Below are 11727 nucleotides of genomic sequence, written 5' to 3' on the forward strand. Positions count from 1 at the left end.
TTTATCTCCTTAGCTGTGTTCCCTATAATGAAAGTAACATCACAGGGTGGCTGTTTGCCTCTTTCCACATTACTTTCAAATTAATTAATGTCCTTAGTTTAAAATGTTTAGAAGGATTTTAATTTTTACTTGGCAATTTTGGTTTGCATACATCATTTTTATCTTTTTCTTGGGATGTATATTTTTAGATCAGTGACCTTTTGGATGTATGATTCATGCTGATTTAATTTTTTCCAGATGGTGCATGTTCACTTAAGCAGATACAAATGCAGTGAAACTGATAGTTTTACAATGAAACCAGCCATTACACACCTGTGCTCTCATTTTTTTTTTTTTTTCTGGAAATAAATAGATTTTTTTCCTCTCTTTTTTTTTCTGCCAACAAGTCTGTAATATTCCTTTAGCAAAATACATAACAAATAAAAATTCTGAGTACCTGTGCACTAATGGCTATGACTAATGTCGTAAACTGGGAGCTATTCCAAATCAGATAACTTAATGGTATTTAATTTATTGTGAAACTATTAAAAGTCAAGCACACCTTCTATGTATTAATGCAGCAACTAAGTAGATTAAATGTTTTGTGCATCCATCAGGCTGTGATAAGCCCTGCAGAAATGGCTGTATGATTTCACAGCTTGTAATCCACACACACCTTCTTAAGTCTTAAACCCTCTCTCAAGAATATGAACCAGCATGTCCATTAGCAGCTGAGCTTTCAAAAATAGATTAATAAATAAACGTCATAGCATGTTGTCTGCCCACTGAGGAGCAGAAATGTGTTTTTAAGGGGTTTTGTTCCCAGTGGCTGTGTGAGAGCAAAGTGCACTTCCATGCTCTCACTGCCAGGCACATGCCTTCGCTGCATTTACATTTTGCCAGGAGAAAAAAGCCACCCTACAGTCTCCTGCACTGGCCCCTTCCCTAAACATATCCTCGCCACCTTTAACCTCACAGACACAGAGATTCATTCGCAATTTGAGAATTCCCCCTAAACTTCACGAGAGAAAGGCCAGGCTTCACTTTCATATTACTTCTATACTCAGAAGTACAGAAGCTTTAGGAAAACAGGAAAGGAAGCCTTAAAATGGAAACCTTAGGAACAAATATATAAAATGGAGAGCCTTAGGAACAAATATGGGGCCTCTTGGTTCACAAATATAGGCAACATCAATATTCACAGTCATCATACACGTTTCAAGAAAAAATGTTTGCCAGGAGGGATAAGCAGCCAAGAGAGATTTTAAGCTTGATCCTTATCACCCTCATAGTGCAATCTGCAGCAAGCAGCAAAATCCATGGCCAGGCATGGTACCAGTCAAAAAAAACAGCCAGAAAGACTAGTACAGATACTGTTGATATAACTGGCTTTAAATATTGTTGATATAACCAGAATTTAGAAACTGGCACTTAACTGTGCTTAAAAATTTCTGTTTGCAATTATATTAACATCATTCGATAGACTGGCTTTTTAAATCTTCTCTCTTGTGATTATATTGTTCTTAATAATTTTGAGTTTCTCATAAACTGTTGTCCGAAGAAGCTGACATACTTAGGTTTGCGCATTATTTACTCTATGTGGTCCATAAACCCAATGAGAAGATTAAACTACAGAAAGCCATTGCAGCCATGATGTAAATTGTGTGTCTTTTTAGAGGACAATAGTATTAAACAGTTTTACTATAAAGAGTTCCAGATGTTGAGTGCTCATGAGGCTGAGTCTAAATGTAAAAGAAATGTTGATATTATTTTCTGTGCAATGACACTGGGAATGCTTTAAGAGGTGATTAAATTAAACAAAAAAAAAAAGATTAAGACATATGCTGTAAATACAAGCAAAGAGATCAATTGGCCATTATTTGGGAAGACTCTATTATTTGTTATCAGTTGATAAAATATTTAAAACAACTTATACAGGTCTTACAGCTATCCTGGAAGTATGTAGTTAGTAGTTAATACTTAATATCCACCATTAGCTACAGCATTGTAGAAAATATAAATGCATTCTTTTGGGGAGCAGAACTTGTCCTCTCTTATTTGAGTGACATGTTATAAATAGTGAGCAGCTAATGTGAATAGTTTTCTACCAATCTGTGGTCTGAAATTGTTTGCAAAAGTGTTCAATGAGTAGTTACGAATAATGAATACACTTGTAGAAATCAGTATTAGTTTGCATACATTTTAATACAAAAAAGAGCTGCAGTTTCAAAATGCTGTTGGACCAGATCCTGTTATTCTTGTTGTTCTTGTCATGTATTATTTTTCCCAAAAATTAACTGCTGATATTAGGGGGGGGTCACCTTCAAAGTGAATAGATAATGGAAATGGCCTTAATTTTTAGTGAAACAAAAGAACTGGTGGAGAAAAGGATCCATCTTTCGTCATAGTAATAATGTTTCTGACTGATTTTGATCTTATGTTACTCTGCATCATTCATTGCCTTTATGCAAGCAATGCATATTAGTGCAAAACCAGAACATGTAGACTCATACAATAATTTAGGTTGGGAGGGACCTCTGGAGGTTGTTTAGTCTGACCATCTGTCTAAATACAGCCAACTTCAAAATTAGGTCAGGTTAATGATACTAGATCAGGCCAAAATAGAAATTCATCCAGTGACCACAATCATGATTCCCCTCTGATTCAGTAAGGTTATACCAATAAATGAACACTCTTCCAAATACCATTTCAAGCACATAAAATGTTTATTTGACTGATTTTGAGTTTTGCAACCTTATCACCTTTATCAAGACTGATTTATCATTTGCCCTTCTCATAGAGCAGAGATGATGTTTAATCTCAGCCTCAACTCCCAGAGTTACAAAAGCCTGAAGTTCAACTCCTGGATGTGTTCAGAAGTGTTTCAGTCTGGACAAGATGGAGAAGCTTAATGGCAACATTGCTTAATACAAAAAGGATAAAAGCTTAGCCAAAGTAGTGGAAGTATGTCTTGGACTCTTAAAACTGAGTTTTCACAGGTTCCATGTTCTTTAGAAGTCCCAGAGGCTTATAAGCGTTTTAGGAGCAAAATGAAACTAAAACGTAGGAGTGGAATGAAAATAAAAGTAAACAGAGGTCTTCCCTGTGCAAACATAGCATCATAACAGTAGTAGAAACCTGACAACACTGGTGCTAATTAGAGCTATATTTGAGATATAACTTGTAAGAAAAAAAGGGAATGCTAGAGAATAGTGAACCACAGTAAACCACATCAAATAAAAAACAAATGCTCACAGCATGAGCATGAATGACCCAGAATGATTGTTAGTGAAACAGCTTGCAGAAAAAACTTTCTAATATAACATTTTTGGGCAGGTAATACAGACCCCAGCTATTTTATATTTACATTGATGTTCTCTGTTTATATATGTTTTATTAATTTAAAGCATTGATGCTTTGTGTATTTTAAATGAGACTATTTTAACTTCATAACTCAGAATCTCTGCCATAAAAACCAAGCTGGAGACTGAATTCTGCTGAGCCAGATCATTCCAAATTAATTAATCAGTAACCCTACAATTAATCATCCTAATTAACACATGAGGCCACAAAGGGATTACTCCCTTTCCAGCCACTTATTCTATTGTTTGCTGCATGCTGGAGGAAAGGGCTCTGCAGAGCTGCTGCAGCTCCCTAGCCCAGATGGATGCAAAGAGGTGAAGGGACGTGTGAATAAGTGCAGGTGAGCTTTTTTCCCCTCAGCAGCCCCACTAATATAGGGTGATAACTTATACTACTGGTACACTCCAGCAGGTATTTTTTCTTGGAGTAGCTGGAAGATGAATAGTGTTCCCAGGTTGCTCTGATGATAGCAGAGCAACATGTTGCTGATTGTTACTACTTCATTTCTGATTGCTCTGTAACAATCCTCTGCCTGTGTAGGTAGTGATGGCACTTAGCTCTGAGAAGAGGATTTGGGTCCAGATTGCAACCTCCTTGCTCGTATGAGGTTTCAGAGGTTGTTTCACCAGTATGAATGAGAAAACAAAGCTTGGCCTTGCATCTTTAAATCTTTTGTTTTCAATGTACATGGACTAGCTGCTTTCAGCATGCAAAAATACATGCTAACAATGGAAGAAGTTTCCAGTGGGCAAAAATATCAGCATTTGACAGAACTGTGATTTAGTGATTTGCTTCTAAGAGGGATTAGAAATGCTTAGTAAGGACCTCACAGCCATTAGAGCTTCATCGCCTTGTATTCCATGTGAAAGGGTTTAGATGCTGTTATTTTTGGATTAAAGAAAAATAACCGATGACAGATCACAGCTGAGGTAGGAAATAGGCAGTTTCATGTATCTGGAGTAAATGGAAGAATCTATGCCTGGAGAGAGGAAAAAAGGCTTTTTCCCATGATCATATGTGAGTGTACACTGCAGTTCTGTTTATGGACCCATTAAAATAAGACCCCTTTAGAGAAAAAAATTTCAAATAGATTTCAGAAAAAGTTTCATTACTGTGTCCTGAGTTTTCAGCCCTGTCTGGGGTCTCATAGCTTCTGTTGTCAACTTCTCCAGCTTTCTGGAGAGCTTTAGAAATCCTAGTATGCATTTTCAACCCTGAAATATTTAGTAAAATTAGTTTCTGGGGTAGCATAAAATTAATGGAGAATGTGCCTATATCACAGCAATTTTAGTACTAATTTTAAGGACAAAACTTCCCCTTGCTTTCTGTGGGTGGACTGCAAAAAGTGTTCCTGTTCTCCTAAACCTCGTGCTGTAAGTTCTTCCGTTCCTGGAACAAATGCATTCTGTATTAAGTAGCAACAGTCAAAAGAGTAAAAATTGGTGAAGAGGTTGAGGGCAAGAATAACTCTGTAGATTCAGTAGAAGAAAAATCTAAAAGGGCTATTAAATACAAACAGAAAGCACCACCCCTAACTGAGGAACCTTCTGAGTTAGAAGTAGCCATAGGTTGAGGAAACATTGCAAGGAAACAACACTGTATTCTTGCCGACGTAGGCTACTGAAGCAGATGGACCTCTGCTATAATCCGAGAGCTGCTCATACAACTTGATGTCCGTTATTACCTCACCTGCCTTAAGTGCCATGGGCAGTGGTGAACAGTGTGCAACTAGTAAAATGTTAAAATATACAAGAGTACTTGGATCAAAAATGAAGTCCCGTGTTCTTTACCACACACGAGAGTCCACCATAAAGACCAACACTGAAAACTAGTTCAAGAGCCAATATTTAGTTTTGCCAGTAGGAAGAAAAGGGACTGGAATTAAACAAAACCGTTTTGGTTATAGCAATAAAACAAGCTCTAAATTGAGAAATACAGTTGTTTTGCCAGAAAGTATGTATTTCAAGGCTGACGTGTTTATTCCTTCCAAGCCTAGCATATGTTTCTTGAAAAGGGCATTCTGGAGAGAAATGGTGGTTTCCTCATGTGACAATGTGGACAGAATGGATTTCCAAAAATTTTTTACCCTTTAACATTTGAGGTGGGATGGTTGTTTCATTAATGGAATAGTTGTTGAGCACTGAGCTTGTATTAAAAAAAAAAAAAAAAAAAAAAAAAAAAAGTTACAGATTTGTCATGAGTCTGGAAAGGCAACAGCATCTAGTCAAATGTCTCGGATTAATTGTATGAAGGCATGACCTCCTTAACTTCTCTCTGAAGTTCAGTTTCCAGAAGAAAAGAAAAGCCTTATGGAGAAATCTTTGTAGGAAAAAAAATGGGAAGGATATGGCTGGCTGAGAGACCTAAAATCCTGCAGGAAAGAAAGCAACAATGGAAAGAGTTGTCTGTAAAGGCAAATTCTCTGTTCTTAGGGTCACATAATCTCAGTAATGCAGTCTGAAATGTTGCGTTGTAGGAACAGATGTCCAAACCTGCCTAAAGCTAATAGCATAACACATTTCTGGACTTCATTGATTAATATGAAGAATGTATCTTTTTCTCAGTTATTTTAACGCAGGTTAAGTTCCTGTGCAAGCTGTACCTTGTCTTCCAGAAGGAATGCAATTCTGATCATCAGGCCCTATTTAAAACAAAAAACAAGGAAGCACTTATGACTTGCATAAACACGGTTTCTCTGGGGACCATGGCCAATTAGCACTAATGTGATAGTCAGCAGAGAGGATGTACCTGTCAGTATCTTCCTTTATTACAGGGTATTTAGAAAACTGAGGAAAAGATATCACTCGGTTTTGCTTTAAGTGCTTACCACTTCCAAATCGTTTTGTTGTCTTAAGAAAGCCTCTGCTAAATCTCACAGAAAAATGTCAGAACATTGTTCAGTGCTTAGAAGTTTCTTTTCCTGCCAGAGATCTCTGTTTTTTTGGAGATAACTTTGGAAACACCTGTTGGTGAATGAGAAAGGAATGGTTGCTTGGAACCTGGGTATGCTTTTTTTTTTTTTTTTTTTTTTTTTTTTTTTTTTTTTAATAGTGGTTGTATAACACTGAATGGTCCCTTTTGTATTCAGGATCAAGATCTTACAGTTTGATTGCTTTCTTAATCTGGGTTAGTATCTTTAACCTAGAAAAGAAATGTATTATACCTTATTCAAAGACTTATCCCAAATCCAGACAGAATGTTTGTATAGGCATCTGCTATAAAACTAAGGACAGCAGAATCCAAATAATTTAAACTTCATTCTCCTCAGCAAATGACAGCATTTATGTCTGCCAAAAACTTGACCCTTAAAAGTGTATGTATTCCACTAGCCCTCCTTAATAGGCTATACATTGCATCATGGCCTCAGTATAACCTTAGAGACTGCAAGCATCACATGAATCTTTAGCACATCATTATATCTCTTCTCACTCCATTAAAAGAAAGGAGGAAAAAAATCTGGATATCTGAAACCTGGTTTCTAAGAACAAATCTCCACCCTTCAAACAAATATCCTGCCATTGCAAATCTTTTTAAGTGAGTGAGAGTTAAAAAGTAATAAAGGGTATAGGAGAAAAAGGAAATTAAAAGGGATTTAAGTACTACATCCGAGTTGGACACACTTAAATGATTCCCTGCGGAACAAGTTATGTTTTTGTCCCATGTGAAAAGAAGCCAAAGCTATTTATAGCACATAGCACTGAGCAAGCAAATAAATCAAGCCTTGCACTTCTAAGTTCTCACATCTGTAAATTAACAAGTTTGGGTTTGTTAGCAAATGTACTAAATGTAAGTATAGTTGCTTATCTTAGGATAAGAAGACATAATCTGAAAGGAAACGTACACTTCACAAGAATTCATAGCTATGGGCTAAATTTCCGCAAGTAGAAGTCAGTGATAAAACTTCTAATATATTTCAAGAAGAGCATAAAAGTTCACCATGGAATGTTTTGCAAAATCCCACTTAAAGTCTGTGTAAAACAGCACATGATTTCTGCACTGGATATATGAGCTCAAATATCGAGGCTGACATATGTTATTGTATTTTATTATATATGGAGTATAATGTGTATTCAGCAATCTGCATACAAAGGGATCATATATAAAAATAATATCTAGGAATATAGACACATTTGTGTGTGTATGTATGTGAGAGAGAGAGAAAAAAGAGGGAGAGAAACATGAAGATCGAAGTCTTCCAAACAGAACCTTTCCAATAAGAAAACAATAAAATTTCAGTGTAATGGATATTATGTAGAATGCTTTACCTGTCATGCACATCCAAGAACCTGAAGCACAGAAGTGGTGCAGTCACCTCCATATGCCTGAGCCAGGTTGATTAGCAGACTCTGCGGACATTCAAATGGAAGCATTAACTTAAGCAAATGCATTGTCCACAGGCTCACATAGAATCATAGGATGGTAAGGTTGTAAGGGACCTCTGGAGATCATCTAGTCCAACCCTCAGCGTAGCCCATACGGGGATTGAACCTTGGCATTAGCACCACCACGCTCTAACCAGCTGAGCTAAAGCTGCTCCCCCCCCCCCAGGTTCATCAACTTTGAAAATTTGGCATAAAACTAAAATATTTTCTGTTTGTCGGCACTGTAAGCATTTTCAGGCAGAAATGTAAATGATCCCAAAATCCAACAACATCCAGATCTTTATATGGACTCTTTCTGAAGCTAAGTACTGTACTATCCAGTATGTATTTCATTGCTTATTGCAGGACTCTGCTGTAATGCTCACTTTTCCCAGTTTTAAAGGAGGCAATACATCCCTGCTGTTAATTCACTTGGCTGTTTGTAAAAATAATTAATTAATGGATATGTCACACTTAGAACACATGAATTTCTACCTATTGTCACCAACACCATTATGAAGGGAGGGAAAGGCATCGTATGAAAAATAATAATAGCAAGGACCATTTACTTTTTCTCTCCTCAGTCTGAAGAACAGGAGCTCATGTATAATTCTAACTCTTCCTGGGCTATTTTCTTCTTCTTTAGCTTTGTTTCTGCCTACTTTTGTCCTATCTCTCAAGAGTAAGTAGGGTGGCATCCTAGTCTTGAGGGGTGATTGACATTACAAGATGTTCCAGGATTATTCCAGCTCTTTTGAAACTAATGCACTTAGCCCTTAGTATTTAACCCAAGACAGAAAAAAACAACAGAAAAAAACAAAACAAAACAAAAACAGGTGCTTTACTCCATTGATTTAAATCTGACTCAGGTACCTAAATACCTTCCTGGCGCTGAGATTTTTTTTTCTACATTACAATGTACAGTGTGACTGCAGCACAGCACAGCTTTCTCTAGCCAGCTTAGCTTCTAATCGCAGACTACAGCAGAGGTCAGCTGCTAAATACATATGCAGAGTTATCGACAGGATTTGTACAATGCAGAGAGAGGTCCCTGCAGTCCTGATTTCATCAGTCTTTTTACCCGTATTAGGCAAGATTAAAGCTAAGACAGCTAGCAGAGGAGGCACCGGATTGTGCAACTGCGCCACGTGACTCCGGAGCGCCTGTTTGTGCTCACTTACGAACTTTGCTGTGCTAGAGGCATTCATTACATAGTCCTAAACCACTCATAAAAGAGATGAACCCACTACCTGAAGATTATATTAACTGAGGTTAATATAGTGATAAGGAATTAGAAAAACCTTTAGTGTTGCCCAAGCTCTGCTCGTCGACAGATCATCACAGTCTTGCTGCTAAAATCAGTAGTGCAGAATGAGGCCACCACAGCACTGCAAAGATCTCAAATGCCTGGATCACTGTATATGAAAGCCACTGCCTTTTACTGCAGAGAATTCAATTTAAACATGTATAATGGACATAATATTGCTGGATATTTTTCCTGTTCTTTTTTCTTAAATGAGCTGGATGCTGATTGGCTTGTATTAAAAAAGGGTAGAAAATGACCTTTTTAAAGGCCTCCTTCCAGGGGCTGGCTACACAAACTAGAAAAAGGAGCTAGAAGGTAAAAGATTACCTTTAGTAGATCTCTGCTGATTTCCCATGATATCTTGGAGAGAAAATGAGACACAAAAAGTAAGCAGATAGTATTAGAAAAAAATCTATTAGCTCTGTAGTAAATACTCTTGTGCAGTAAACCATCTGCATCCATCAATGCTGCATCCAGCAAGCACCCATTGGTGAAATGGGTTTCTTTCTGTCAGCAGTACCTGTGTATTGCTGTGTATTGACAGTATTTCCCCAGATGATACATTTCAAATACATTTGAAATACATTTTAAATATTTTATTTTAATTATTGGGTAAATAACTGTAAGTTTGAAAAGCAGGAGCAAAGAACCTGATAAGAATGAAAGGCAATAATCTGGCCTAAGAAAAACACTGAACAATCCATTTAGCAGTTTACTGCAATGCAAGTGGGTCCCTCACATCATTAGCGTAAAGACTTTTTAGGAAACATTTCAACTTTGAAACATTGCATTAAAAGATCAACATGTTATTACTACTTCATCTTAATCTGCTTTCTATTATTCTTCTTTTACAGAAAAAAGCATGTTTTGATACAAGCCAAAATGCAGCTCCCAGCTGTACTTTGTCATGAAATGGCTTTCACAGTTCACAGCTCTACTATCAGAAATAGATTCTCAGCAGCTGGATAAATACATTCTGTTTTGTTGATGCTGCTAGCTAATTTTGCATCTAAAGCTTGCCAATTTTTTATTACTATAAAGCTCCAGAAAATACCATTGCTGTGAAGTGTAGTTGCTATACTATGGATAATGCACAGGCAAAAGATGGAAAAAGATCATGCTGGTAGCTCTCTTGAAGTATTCCAGGACCAGTTTTCAACATAGAGAGTCCAATGATTAAGTAGAGAGGAAGGCAGTTAAATGTTTAAGTACATACTGTAGTATAAATGAATGTATATGTTAAATGTGTATATATTTAGCGCATAAATTAATGTTTGTATATATAATGTGTATCTAAATTAATGTATATAACCTCACTGCCAGGTTTCAAGTAGTTTTCAAACCACTTGTTTTAAATGGTAAGTTTTAACCTCATCATAGTATAGCCACATGAGCCACTGTAACTTTAAAAGTGCAATTATCCAAACTAAGAAAGAAATTTAAAATGGTGATTACAGCTCATATTAGGAATGATCTTCCAAATGTGGCCTTCAGTTTGAAAATACCATTTACAATATTAATCTTTGTGTGTTGGTACCTAGAAATATTCGCACGTACATCAGACATTCAGAAAATATCTTCATGGCATAAGGTATTGCTGATAAGAGATGCTAGAGTTAGTGCTGACTGAAATTGCTTCAGAAATGGAAACAGCACAGCTGTGTTTGCATGATGTTGGAGTACTGAAGCTAAATAGCTCTCCTTCCCACTTCACTGAACAGTCTGGGCTGACCTATATAACTGCAAATGCAGTTTGCATCAGCTAATTTGGATGTATGCATGTGTGAAATTGCACATAGAGGAGGTACCATGCCTTTCCTGAAAAGTACACTATCTAAAATGTTTCAACAGAGAACTTCACTGTCCCCTTCCATACCCTCAGTGCTATTTCCTGCCCACCACATGGGGCTTAGCTCCCTTTTGCATTGAGATGCTGCTGCTTTCTCCTCTTTTCCCTCCTTTGCTCAGCAAAAGCCCATCTTGGGGAGAAGTCTGGCACTTAACCCCAAGCTTACACCCCCTCCAGGTGCTTGTGACATAGCTATTCTTAACTTTCGCTCAGGATTCTCCTCAAACAAATCAGACTGAAAAGCCTAGGCTTGCAGAACCAGTTTAGGACAAATGTTGGTAACTCCCCAAACTGACGATTAATCAATTTGAAAAAGAAATAGCAAATGGAAGGAAAATCACATAAAATACAAGCTTGGACGGATGATATTTGCTGTTAAATTGAAGTTGACTAATCCTAGCAGCTGCAAAATTTCAAATTAGTTACAGGGACTATAAACTAAGTCACAAGATGGAAGGAAGGAAACATGGAGAACTGTTAAGCTTCTTTTACAAAATGGAGTTTGATTTAATGTTCCAGATTACTAACTTGGATTATTTGATTCCATGTGCTGGGGATAAATGAGTCTTTCATTTAGTAAGTCTGAATGAAATGCTCTTTCCATAACCCTTGTAGAAATGACATAAAAGTACATAAAAATATTAACAATAGGGGAAGTCAGTATAATCCTTAATCCACAAGAAAAACACCGTAAGGTAGTGTGGTCTCCATAGAAACTACACATTTTCTCTCTGGTATTGCGGTAGAGCTCAGGCTGCAGTCAGACGCAATCAGTATACATGTGCATGGCTGCCCTAGGAAAAGGAACGATGTATGTAAGTGTCCTATACGATCAATTACAAATTTAAAAAGATTAAATGGTCAAATAC

Source organism: Rhea pennata, chromosome 4 (assembly GCF_028389875.1).
Source record: "Rhea pennata isolate bPtePen1 chromosome 4, bPtePen1.pri, whole genome shotgun sequence".
NCBI classification, from domain to species: Eukaryota; Metazoa; Chordata; class Aves; order Rheiformes; family Rheidae; genus Rhea; species Rhea pennata.